Source organism: Sorex araneus, chromosome 1 (genome assembly GCF_027595985.1).
Source record: "Sorex araneus isolate mSorAra2 chromosome 1, mSorAra2.pri, whole genome shotgun sequence".
Classification (NCBI taxonomy): domain Eukaryota; kingdom Metazoa; phylum Chordata; class Mammalia; order Eulipotyphla; family Soricidae; genus Sorex; species Sorex araneus.
In genome coordinates, this window is record NC_073302.1 from 152,264,231 (window position 1) to 152,277,952 (window position 13,722).

The window sequence follows — 13,722 nt, forward strand, 5'->3', positions numbered from 1 at the left end:
GAGAGACAAAGCGGACGCCGAGACTAAGTATCTCCGCCTCTGGCAGCTGCAGTCCTTGGGGAGCACGAATGCGACTAGTTTTCCGGGCTCGGGGTGTCGGCGTTTCTCGGGCCCCGCCGGGTTCGTGGATGTGCCACTGGACGGAGTGGCCCTCGGCAGGGCACTGTAAACCCTACAGTGGGGCGCTGTAGGGCGCTGGGCGCCGCCAGAGCTGCGATGCTCGGGAACCCGTGCGTGGGTCGAGCCGCTCAGGGCGCGCCAAGCCGGCGCTGGGTGGGAATCCTGGAGAGCAGACCCCGGGCGCAAGGATGGGAGACTCCAGGGAAGAGTGCAGTGTGGACCAGCCACGACCGGGGTGGGGTGGGTGGGGGTGGGTGGGCGGACGGACAGATTTGAGCACCGTGGGCAAGGCCCCGTGTCCTCGCGCCCACCCTGCAGCCCCCGGCAGGTGTGGCCCAGGCTGGCGGACTCTGCCCCGCGCGGCCCGGGCGGCGGCCTCCGCGGAGGGGGCGCTGTCCGCTGGGCGCGCACCACGTGTTTCGCAGCCAATCGCCGGGGCCGCTGGATTCAAAGGGAACTGCTCCCCGGGGCGGCCACGCCGCTGCTCTCAGTTGCCGATAACGCCTGCCCTATCGCCGGGCGCGTCCAGCCTTTATCTAGCTCGGTCGTGTTCCTTTGGAGTTTAAGCAAAGAAATGCCCCGGCACACACGGGTTTGAAACGCCGCGTGCCAGGACGAAAGAAGAACTATCGGGAAAATAAATTGATCCCTCCCGGTGATCGCCTTTTTGAAACCCACCTTTGTCTCTTGCTCAGAGAAGGCGTGTTTGCTTTTATTAAGTGTTCGAGATAAAGCCTTATGAATGAACTTGCCGAGAAGCGTGGCCCTGCCCGGTTGTTTCGCAGGTTAGGAAACTGATGTGGATGGTCCCTCGGAAACAGCCACGGGGCAGTGGCCGGCCAGAGCCGGGATGCGCGACGGGGTCTTCTCCGACCCCCTACCCCCCACGCCCTCAATTCCCACTTTGTTTTAGATATTAGACACGGGAACGGCCTCAGCAGGCTAAGGGGGCTCCACGGGCGCTCTCCTGCGGCGGCCCAGACTGCCGGTTCCTGAGTCTAATCCCTCTATTCTTTCCTTCTCTGTCCCTTTGGGTATCCTCGGCAGAGCGCGCACTCCTTGCAAACAAAGAAAAACAGTGCCCTCTGAAGTCCTTTGTTAGCATTAACTCGTCAGCCGTTCACAGATCAGTTTTGTGTTTTAGATTAGTACGCGCTGTCTGCGCTGGACAATTTCACCAAGCCTGAGAGGCCAGACCAAGTCACAGTCGGGACCACAGCGGCGATTCCAGGACCCTCCAGCCGCCTCTTGCCTGCGTGGGGCGGAGATGAAATTAGCCCAGACCAAATGCACCCGGTATGGGTGCTGAGGGCTGTTGTACTGTACAACAGTATACGTAGTTATGTTTTTTTTTGGGGGGGGGACACCTAAGGGTGCTCATCACTTAACTGCTGTACTATGGCTGGACCCTGTTACCTATTTATAACCATGTTTCTGTGGCCTAGGACAGCCTCCGAGACACTATGACACCCTTATACATCCAGATTGTGGGCCCCAAAGCAAGCACCATGGGGGCGGTGCAGGGCTGTGTGTGTCCTACTGAATGGATGAATTCTCTCACCATAAGATGTACTTTCTTTCTCTCCTCTCATTTTCCCTGGCCTCCCTAGAATATACTGAGACCTGTCTATCAGGAATAACAGATGCAGGTGCACGAATTGGCTTGGGGGACTCACCCCAGGAATCCGGGAAGTGGGGGCAGGCATTGTTTCTGGAGCATTTCTACCATGTGGACAGGGCTCAGTATCCTTTACCAAGGGGAGACCAAAGAGCTTCCCTGAGCAGGTGGAGCAGAGAAAAGGGGTGAGTGTGCCCCTGACCAGAATGTCATCCTTGGCTAAAGCTGCTCTCCCGACTTCTTATATGTGTCAAGTTGAGCCAGGTGTGGAGAAAAGAGAATGAGTGATTTGGGGACAAGTGCAACCTGGAAAATCTTGAAATGTATTTAGTGACCTTAATTAAGCATTTGTTTTATCCCCTTCAGGGAGGTAGGCAACCCCAGAAACAGTAGAAAGAAACCCACGCCTTTGGAGGTGGTGCACAACAGCGCTTACTCCTGGCTTTGTGCTCAGGGATCACTCCTGATGGGCCCAGGAAACCACATGGGATGCCAGGGATCAAACCCTGGTCGGCCGCGTACACAGCAAGCTCCCTTTCCACTGTCTTGTCTTTCTGATCCAAGAAACTTGCTTTTGTAGGTCCTTAAAATGGGAAACATTTCCCTCCTGACAGAGGAAGTATATTTGCATCTGTGGGGTTGCAGTGGGGGGGGAGTGTATGCTTCCAGTGACCCTCTTCCTCCAAAAGTTGGTTCCAACCAATGTACGTAAGAAGGGGCAGGGTGGGTAGTTGCTCAGGTCTGTTTGATGTCTGAAAGTGATCTGCGACTCGGCATTTTTATAATCCCAGAAATTTAAACCTCATGATTGCTCTAGTGCCTCTCAGCCGATCCTGAAGGTAATTCTTATCACCTTGCTCACAGGAAGAAAAGGTGAGTACATCTTACATCTGTACAATAAGAAATTTCAAAATAGGCCTATCATCAGGCCGGACAACCAAAAACAGAGTTATCAGTAGCCATCTGAGTGGCAACCAACTCAGGAAGTGCTGCGTCTGGATTGTACCTTGGCCAGCACCTTACCAGGATCTTAGGCCAGTCCTGTCCTATAGGCCCCTGGGAGTTGGTCTTCACCTTTGCCCTGTGACATCAAACCAAGTTTTTGTTTTTAATGCTATTAGGAAGCGGTGCCCACGGCTTTGGCCTTGTTATCTGCCTCAACAACGTGATTTTGTTAGGCTGCAAAATAAGCAGCATGGGGTTAAATGTATTAGCTGCCTTCAAACCTAATTTATCTTCATTCCTTCCTAATTTACACTTGGGCTGAATTAATGAGGGTGATTTAATTAACACGATTCTCGATCATGGTACCAGGGACAGGACCGCTTGGGGGATTAGACCAGACAGTGGGTTGAGCAGCTGCCACCCTGCCTCCTATGGTCCCTGGAAACCTTTGCCAAATTCCGTGTTCTCTGCCAGTATTCCAGACGTGTCTTCTTGTTCTTTCATCCATTTCCTTAATCTGTATGAGAAATGGCACACTCGACCTCCTGTGTTATCAGGGAGGCGGACTTCTAAGCCCGTTGTTGAATCAAGGAGACCGAAGGGCCAACTGCCCACCAAAGATAGTATGCTTCCTCCCCTAGAATCGGGCTCTCAAGCTGAGCAGTGGACTCCAGCCATGGCTGACCTCCCCTGGCTGCACTTGGGTCTCGGAACCAAGACCAGTGGAAGGAGAGGGAGGGAAGCTGGCAAGCAGAGGGAGGGAAGGCTTGGGAAGGAGTCTGGCAAAGTCCTGGATGGGTGCCATGCGGAACTGGGAATGGAAATGGCCTGCAGGATGGTCCCCAGTTTAGGCCAGGAGGCCAAGCTCCACGACAGCTGCCCCAAGCAGTTGCAAAAGGCAAGCTGCCCGGGAGAAAAAATACCATGGGGGGGTCAAAGCAGCACTGTCCACGGAACCCGTAGTAGTGGTGGTGAAGTGAGCTGAGGGCTGAGTGCCCTCTGCTGCCAGCTTTGCCAGCTGCAGGGAAAGAAACCCTGCTGGAAGGAAGATCCGCGCTGCCCTGGGCAGCGTCCTCCTCACCAAGGCACATGCAGACCTTGGAGAATGAAGTTCTAACCAGCAATCTCCTTTTGTTTAAATAGACATATATACATATATATACTCATATATATATTCTCATGTATATGTACACATACATATAATCTGGTCATGATTTTTTTTCTTTTTGGGTCACACCTGGTGATGCACAGGGGTTACTCCTGGCTCATGTACTCCTGGCAGGGCTCAGGGGACCATATGGGATGCTGGCAATCAAACCCAATTCGGCCGCGTGCAAGGTAAACACCCTACCCGCTGTGCTATTGCTCCAGCCCCTGGTCATGTATTTTAAGGACAGGGAAATTGCATTTGTGTTAAATAGCTGTTATGGAAATTTTGGGTAAATTCTTGAAATGGTACCAAAATTGGCATAATCTATCTCTTTAAGTTTCATCTGCCGCCTACCTCAATTATACTTGCTCCCACCTTTTGTGTATTTTGTGAATAAAATTGGATTATGCTGTGCCTTTCTCATTTGAGATTCGATTGTTCATTACTGATTGTGAGTACAATGAACTTTTGTCCTCAGGCTTGATATGGAAAGTTTTGGGTGAAAGTGTATTTTTGTCTGTCCACTGCTAAGCTCCATTCATGTTGAACTTTCCTATTCAGAGTTGTTATTGCTGGGAAATTCATTCTTCCTTTGAGACTCTGGACTTACAGCCTCCAGTAACATTGCAAGGGGTAGACAGTTTATTAGCTGCATTTAGGATGTCAGAGGGACTCTTTTGAGTCCTGTTTCTTTGATAGTACTCTATAAAGTCTGAGCATTAGTAAATGAAGCAATCTAAACTGTGTTATTCCTACTGCTGGGCCTTCAAGAGAGCATTCTGCAGAGTAGATTTTAGGGCCAGTCTTTTAAAGCATGTTCTTTCTTTTCTTCTTCCTTTTGTTCATTCATTCATGCTTTCTTTCCTTTTCTCTCCTTTCTCTGATTATTTAAATTGAAAATTATGTTTCAGTAATCTTATACTTACTTGAAAAATAATTCATGGCAGAAATTTGTGCGGGAAAAAGGTTTTAAAATGAACCATTAGCTCCACGTTTAGAGACAGTGACACTTGGATTTAAATGCCAGTCTTTTGAAGTCTACCTAGGATTTTAGTTTTAGCAGTGTGGTGTTTGGGGCAAAAACCAGGAAGGAAGGTCTCCTAAATATATTAGCCAGGGAGTTTGTGGGGGGTTGGGGGGAGGATAACTATTGTAATATCCTCTTGCCTTCATTTCCAGACTTATAGCAGTAGTGATAGTGTCTGGGGTTGAAGCATTGTTTAACTGATTCAGCTAGCTTACTGAAAGCAGGCAGCACAGTAGCTGGATTAAGGCCTATAATAAGGGGTTGAAGGAGAATGGTATGCCTGCAGCCCCACAGCCAGTAAAATCCTTATCAGTGTTCCAGTTTCCCCATCTGCCCAGTAGCACTGGGCTAAGGGACACTTCCTGTCTTGAAAGAATTTTCTTACTCCCTTGGAATGTTTATTTGAAACTCTTTTTGCACACCCAGAAGCATCCTAGCTTGTGCAATAACAACTCAACTATGTGGGATTTACCATTGCCTTCTTCCATCTTTTGAGGGGATGTAGGGAGCTGGGGGGGACACCTCACGCCCAGCGGTGCTCAGGGGTCTACACCTGACTATGTGCTCAGGCATCAGTGCTGGGATTGCTTTACAGACTGTATGTGGTGCTGAGTATCAAACCGATCCGTCTTGATTGCAAGTAAATGCCTGAACCCCTGTACTATCTCCCTTTTGTCTCTTGTGTTTTTGAACTGGAACCATCAGTCTTCAATTAATGAAGAGACCATTCTTCACTCCTCATTCCCTTCAAAAACTGAACCGCAGCGGGAAAAGTATTGAAGAATCAGATATTCAAGAAGAAGAAGAAGAAGAAACAAGCTATATTTAGAAGAGGTGGACGGTCCAGAACAGAGCACATGAAGAATATAGTGCCCCCCCCCCTTGACCCTGAGGAGCTTGTAGGATGTACTTGGTAATGCTTACTCAGCTGTCAGAATGCCACCAGACCTGTGGGGTGCAGCATTTCACAGCCTAGGGGAATCTTTAATCATTCTTCCCCTATTTTTCCATAATCTTTTGAGTGCCCCAAGGCTGCTGGATCTAAACTCTTAATTTGTTCTAAGTAATTACATTCAAGAATTGACCGTTGTTCCAAGCAGTGAAAATGAAGGTTTTGTTTGGCCTATATGCTTTGCTTCCAGGGCAAGGCGCCAACACTCTGAGCATGTCTGGGCATGAAGTAGGGACCAGAAAGAAGGGACCTTTGTGGTGCAAGCGCTTGTACCTTTGAATGAATATTAAAAGGATTTTATGGCGCTCTGTGAGCAGAGACTTTCCTCAACTACACAGAGTTCACCCTCCGCTCAGGCAGGAGTCAGAAATCAGGATGCTGCAAGTTAACAGTACCAGCAAAAAAAAGAATGAAAAAGGAGAGGGGGTGGAGAGAGAGACAGAGAGAGAGAGAGAGAGAGAGAGAGAGAGAGGGAGAGAGAGACATAGAGGGGGGGGAGACAGAGGGAGACAGACAGAGACACAGAGAGACACAGTGAGACTGAGAGAGAGGGAGAGATGCTCATCAACTTCACTGCTTCTCCGCATGACTTGGAAAATACAGCATGAGTTAGGATATAAACCCAAATCAGCAAATGTATCCAAACTTCCCTTAGTCTCACAAACAATTTCAGAGCTATTAACTTAGAAAATCCCAAATAGTTGCAAGGCTGGCTATTTCTTTATCTGAGAATACTTTGAAACATCAAGGAAAGTGGTAACACCCTAAGACATTCAAATAATTACAAGTCAGTTCTCATCCTATAATGATCTGAGCTTTACTTAGATCCATTCAATCAATCAGTCCTCCATCCAACACATATTTCTTTATCTTAATACTTAGTTGTTGGGGATATTCCCTAGTTCTACCAGGTTGGGTTTTTTTTTTTCTGGCTTTACACTGTAGTTTGATGATTGTACATAGGCCTGATTTGCTCTCAGGGTATTCGTGTAGACCTTTTGAATGTGTCTTCTTCCAACTTAAAAAGCTGGAAAGAAATCATATCTAGAGAAACTCAGGGAACTTGGGTATACGCCCCCACAAAAAATTGGTGGTGGGGTAAGGAGGAGCTGGATTCTAGCAGCCCTCCTTAGATTTGTCAGTTGAGAAGAGAATGAGGATGTAGACTGCACAGGTAGGTTATAAGGAGATCCTCGTCAATGACCATTTTCCACCCAAGGATTATTTTTAAAAAAAGCTATTAATGCCTCATTGAAAACAGTCTTGTTAAAAAAGAAAAAAGAAAAGAGGTCAGTAGTAATCATTTTGACTAAGAAAGGAACCAGCAAACCTTATGGGCGGGAGGAGCTGAGGTCAGCATTGTGACTTGCCTTGCTATTCTGTTTACCAGGAAATCTGTCTTGAGTGGCAGGAAACATCCTGCAAACGGTGATCCTCCCCCCCCTCTCCTTTCCTAGGTCCTATGGGATGGAATTGAGCAGGAATACTAATTGTTCAGACACTGGTTTTCCAGACAGATTCCCTGATCAACTTAATCCAAATGCATTTTCTCCCACTTGTCTGTTTTTAAAATTCCACACACAATTTCGCATAACTGAAAACATATTTTAAAATGCTCCACCTCAGTAGTTTTTGTACAAGTCTTGTGACAGACACCCCAGAAGGTGTGTTCCCCTCTCCCTTCTCCCTCCCCCTCTCTTGTGATTACAGAAGAAATGACATTGCTGCTCTGGAGAGACAGTACAGCTGCAGGACACTTGCATTCCATGCAGCCAGTGGGGGTCAAATCCCCCAGATAGCGAGGATCGATTTTTGAGTGGAAACCCAGGAGTAAGCCCTGAGCATCACCGGATGTAACCCCAAGAACAACAACAACAACAAAATGAAATTGCCATCCTAACCAGTGGCAGCAGAAGGACACTGTAGCTGGACACGGTGAGCCACTGTGAAGAATTTGGGTAAAGCAACAGTGCCCTCTCCTGGTCATACCGAAGAGTCAATTGTAGAATTGTTAAGAAAAATTCAAGCCATAACTACCTGGTGTTTTTTTTTGTTTTTTTTTTAAGTAACATAAATTTAAAATTTACCAGAAATAAGGTCTTACATTGTGTTTGTGTTGCAACATTAAAAATAAGGAAGCTGGGCTGGAGCAATAGCACAGCGGGTAGGGCGTTTGCCTTGCACGCGACCGACCCAGGTTCGATTCCTAGCATCCCATATGGTCCCCTGAGCACCGCCAGGAGTGATTCCTGAGTGCAGAACCAGGAGTAACCCCTGTGCATCGCCGGGTGTGACCCAAAAAGCAAAATAAAATAAAATAAGGAAGCTGGAGGGGAACTTAGAGGTGATGAATGCTTTATGGCACATCTCACAGTTTCACTCAACTATCCCAAACTCTGATCAGAATACACACCTTAAATAAGTGCCGCTTGTCGTATATATCAGTCACACTTCAACAAAGTAGTTTTTTTTGAAAATAGTTTTTCTTTTTTTTCTTTTTTTTGCTTTTGGGTACCCTGAGCATGGCCAGAAATGATTTTTGAGTTCAGAACCAGGAGTAGGCCCTCAGAAGTGTCTGAGCCACACAAGTGTTCACTGAAGCATTATTTACAATAGTTAAGACCTGGAAACAATTGAAGTGCTGGTTGACAGATGATTGGTAATAGAGATGTGGTTAATAACCCCATCAAATAAAAGATGACAGACCCTTCCCCAAAGGAGATATGTGACAAAGTAGGCATACAAAAAAGTGCTCATTGACACTTAATATCAGGGAAATGCAAATCCACATGACAATGAGACATCATTCACTAGAAAGCATGGACTATATATATAAAAAAAGAGAACAATCAATGCTTGGCGGGATTGTGGTGACAAAACAACCTTCATGCAGCTGGATAGTACAGTGGGGAGGTCACTTGCCTTGCATGCAGCTGACCGGGGTTCGATCCTCAGCTTCCCATATGGTCTCCCAAGCACCACAAGGAATAGTTCCTCAGTGCAGAGCCAGGAGTAAGCCCTGAACATCACTGGGTGTGACCCCAAAAGAGAAAAAAAAAAAACCCTTCATTCACTGCTGGTGAAAATGGTGTCCAGATCAGCCTATCCCAAGGACAATATAGAGGGGACCTGAGTGATAGGACAACAGGATAGAGAATTTGCTTTGCACATGGCTGACCTGGATTCAATCCCCGGCATCCTATATATAGTACCCTGAGCATGGCCAGAAATGATTCTTGAGTTCAGAACCAGGAGTAGGCCCTCAGCATCTCCAGGTGTGATCTCCCGCCATCCACCACCCCCATCTCCAAAAAAACTCTATATGAAAATTTCTCCAAAAGTTCAGAACAGAGCTTCCATATGACCCAATGATTCCGATTCTTGGCATCCTCCCAAACACACACACACAAAAACCTCCTTTAATTAAAAAATATACGTGCACACTCCTGCTCATTGTAGCTCTTAGTAAAACAGCTAGGGTAGGGAAACAACCCAGGTGTTCAACAATAGATGTCTGACTAAATAAGCTGGGGTATTTATGTACAGTAGGATAAATAGTTGTAGGGAAAGTTTGCTGCAACCTGGATGGAATCAGAGGGAATTGTGTTAAGTGAGATAAGTCAGAGAGAGAAGGACAAATACCAACTAATCTCACTCAGCTGTGGTATACAGAAAAGCAAAACAAAGGAAGAGATATTACTTAATGCTGACAAACCCTTCTCATTTTTTTTGGGGGGGGTCACACCTGGCGATGTACAGGAGTTACTCCTAGCTCTGCACTCAAGAATTACCCCTGGCAGTGCTCAGGGGACCATACGGGATGCTGGGAATTGAACCCGGGTTGGCTGAGTGCAAGGCAAACGCCCTACCCGCTATGCTATTGCTCCAGCCCCCAAACCCTTGTCTTTGATTGAGAAACTGACCACCAAGCACTGGGTGGAGGGGAGAGGTGGACTGAGGTGACAGAGGACAGTGGTGGAGAGTTCAGAGCACTGTGGTGGTTGTAGGGTGAGGAGTTGTGTACATCAACACTGTAAATTTTAGGGCTGGTGAGATAGTTCAGTGGGGAAGGCGCTTGCCTTGCACCTGGCTGACCCAGGTTCTATCCCCGCCACCCCATATGGTCCCCCAAGTACCATTGCCAAAAGTGATCCCTGAGTACAGAGCCAGGAGTAAGCCCTGAGCCCTGCATGGTGTGACTTCAAAATAAACAAAAAACATAGAGGGCAACTGGGTAGTACAGCGGATAGGGGTTTTGCCTTGCATATGGCTGACCCGGGTTTGGTCCCTGGCACCATATATGATTCCCACCGGGAGTGATTCCTGAGTGCAGAGCCAGGAGTGACCGCTGAAAACCTCCTGATGTGGCCCAGCTCCACCAGCCCTCAATAAAACCCCAAACAAAAGCCATAAACTTTAATGCTATTATAACAATGTTTCCTAAACAACAGTAAAAATAATACTCAATTCTTTTTTTAAAGCTATGGGACTGAGAAATAGCATAGTGGGTAAGGCCTTGCACTCAGCCAAGACAGTTTGGATCTCAAGCACCACACACGGTACCCCCAACCCCTCCAGGAGTGGTGCAGATCAAAAGTTAACTGAGCAATGGCAGGATGTGGCAAAACAACAGCAACAACAAAAAGAACAAAAACAAAAAATAAAAACCACAAAGTAACAAAAATACCAAACAAACATGAAATGTTGCCATATTCAGCAAAATAGAAGGGACACAAGGGAATTACGTGAAACTAAGTAGAAGTGTTCTTTTAAAAACAAGTTTATTGCTTCACCATGTGTGTATCATCAAGATCTTTGAGGAACAAACAAGATGGAATAAGAAATAAATGCATGCAAATTAGCAGCAGAACTAAGAATACCTGAGGGAAAGAAGGTCTGAGGGTCACCGGGAGAAAAACGTGGAAAAGGGGCCTGTAACAGTGTAATACTACACAGACTTTAGGAGAAATAAAGTCATGAAATTTGCTTGTACATGGATAGACATGGAAAGTATCATGCTGAGTGAAATGAGTCAGAGGGAGAGGGATAGACACAGAATGGTTGCACTTATTTGTGGGATATAAGAAAAACAGTATAAGACTAATACTCAGGGATAGTTGGAAATGAGGGTCAAAACGACTGGCCCATGATAGGAAGCTTACCATAAATGATGGGTTTGGGGGAGTGCATTTGGTTTAGAGAAAGGACCACTATGACAATGATAGCTGGAAATGATCACTTGACAAGAACTGAGAACTGAGTGCTCAAAGGAAGTAAAGTGATATACATGATAACCTTTCAGTACCTGTACTACACACCACAATGCCTAAAAGGGGGTGGAGAGAGAAAAAGGGGGGAGAGAGAGAGAGAATAAAAAGGAGAAGGAGAAGAAGAAAGAGGAGGAGGAGGAGAAGGAGGAGGAGGAGGGGGAGGAGGAGGAGGAGAAGGAGAAGAAGAAGGAGAAGAAGAAGGAGGAGAGGAAGAAGGAGGAGGAGGAGGAGGAGAAGAAGAAGAAGAAGAAGAAGAAGAAGAAGAAGAAGAAGAAGAAGAAGAAGAAGAAGAAGAAGAAGAAGAAGAAGGAGAAGGAGAAGGAGAAGGAGAAGGAGAAGGAGAAGGAGAAGGAGAAGGAGAAGAAGAAGAAAAGAAGGAGGTCTGCCATAGAGGTAGGTATGGGGGTAAGAGACTGTGGAAGAAAACTGGGAACATTGGTGGTGGGAAATTTACACTTGTGAAGGAACAGGGTAATGGAGCATATGACTGAAACCCAATCATGAACAACTTTGTACCAGTATATTTCATAGTGATTAAATAAAAAGGAGAGGAAAATAGAGGGGTGAATAAGGGGAAAATTATCTGTCTAAAAAAGAAAAGAAAAGAAGACCACGCATACTGAAACAGAACAAGTGAGCATGTTGCTAAGCCCCTGGGAGGCTGTTTTGAGCAACTACATGCTTAGTCCCAAGGCAAGTGTAACCTGGCTAGAGACGGCCTGCAGAGGGCACAGCCAGGCCATCTCTCACGGTAAATAGCCGGAGTGAGTCCCTAACGGTCAATCCAGTGCTAATACAGGTTGTTCTCAGGATCCATATGGCCACGAGGTTGGTCTTGGAACTGATAAGAATGACTAGAATCCCTAACATGCGTTTAGTCTTATAATGTACTGGCCACCATCTATGGTTGTCTCCTTAATCCCTAAAGCAATCCTAAAACACTAAAGATGTCATTGGGTGAAGCCAGAACTGAAGGTGGCTTTTATTAGGGTTTGGCATGGGGCTGGTGGAGTACTGGTGGGGATTGGGGCAACAGGCAGAAGAGCTCCGAACTTAGTCCTAGCTCTGTATTCAGGATCACTCCTGGTGGTGCTTGGGGACCTGTGTGGTGTTAGGGATGAAACCCAGGTTGGCCACATACAAGGCAAGCACCTAATCTCCTATACTATATCTGGCTCCACCCCCACCCCCAAAATCTTTTTTTTTCTTTTCTTTTTGGGTCACACCTAGCAATGCACAGGGGTCACTTCTGGCTCATGCACTCAGGAATCACCCCTGGCGGTGCTCAGGGGACCATATGGGAGGCTGGAATTTGAACCCGGGTCGGCCGCATGCAAGGCAAACGCCCTACCCGCTGTGCTATCACTCCAGCCCCCCAAAATATATTTGTATACCATTCACATTGAATTTTTTTACCACCAACCTACACTGCCTCCCCTATTTTCCTGATTAAACAGGATTTCTGTTTTCTGTCATCCGAAAAGAAAATAATTGCCTGGTTTTCTGTGCTTCACATTGACACGTCTGACAATGGTGTGAGGGATGAGAAGCTGGAATGAACTCTTTAAACTCACGTGGACTGTGCCTGGGGACATCTCAGTGGTGGAGCACCCGCCTTGCCATCGTGAGGCCGTGATGTCCATCCCTGGGCACTGCCCCCCCTCTGAATGTGACCCAGTGGCCCTGCCATCTGTGATTCCCAGCACCAAAGAGAACACAGAACCCTCAGGAAGCACCACTACCAAGGTTGTGTGGCTCCCAGTCACTGTAACAACATTGTTAGTAACAGTAGAGAGAGAGAGAGAGAGGAGACAGAAACAGGTGCACTGTTACTTTTTTAAGTCCCTTTTCCTCTGTAGCCCCTTTAAAAAATTTCATCAGGTTGTTCTTTTATTCTGGCCCACTATCCACTAGAGACAGGCATATCAATTCACACACAAAATAATGATCAAAGAAAATTGCTCTTTAAAAATTTTTTTTCGCTTCAAGATTCTGCTTTATACCTATTTATACATTTATATTGAAAACACCATGTTTTACAAAGTTGTTTATTATACAGTTGTTCCAGGCATTTAGTGTTTCAACATCACCCGTGTGATGACCAGTGTCCTGCACCAGTGTCCCCAGGTTCCCTCCAAATCCCAACCTGCCCCCTTAGGCACACAACACATTTACTTTCTATTGCTTATTCCAACAAAACTTTAAGAAATGGCAAATAAAATGATCAAATAATAAATCAGTAAGAGCCAATTTGTGATGAATATGTGATTTTTTAACCTATGTAAGTTTAGTTCAAACATAGTTTGTTCTTTTTTTCTTCCTCTTCTTGTTTTCCTTGGGCTAAGGTCACATTAGGCAGTGTTTAAGGGACCATGTGCATAGGGAATCAACTGGAACTCCAGCATGCAGGGCACATGCTCTAGTCCTTTGTGCGCTCTCCCCAGCCCAGAATAAAGCAATATTTCCCTAGCTGTGAGGAAACTGCAAATGTTGAGTCTCCTCTTCTGCCCGCCCCAATGTCTGTGGTCCAAATGTCTGGGGCAGCTCTCTGTGTCCTCCTGAATGGATGTGGAAAGAAGCTGCAATGGAAAATAAAGGCAGGATTCGACTCCTTGGCTGTATCCAGCAGCTGCGACATTA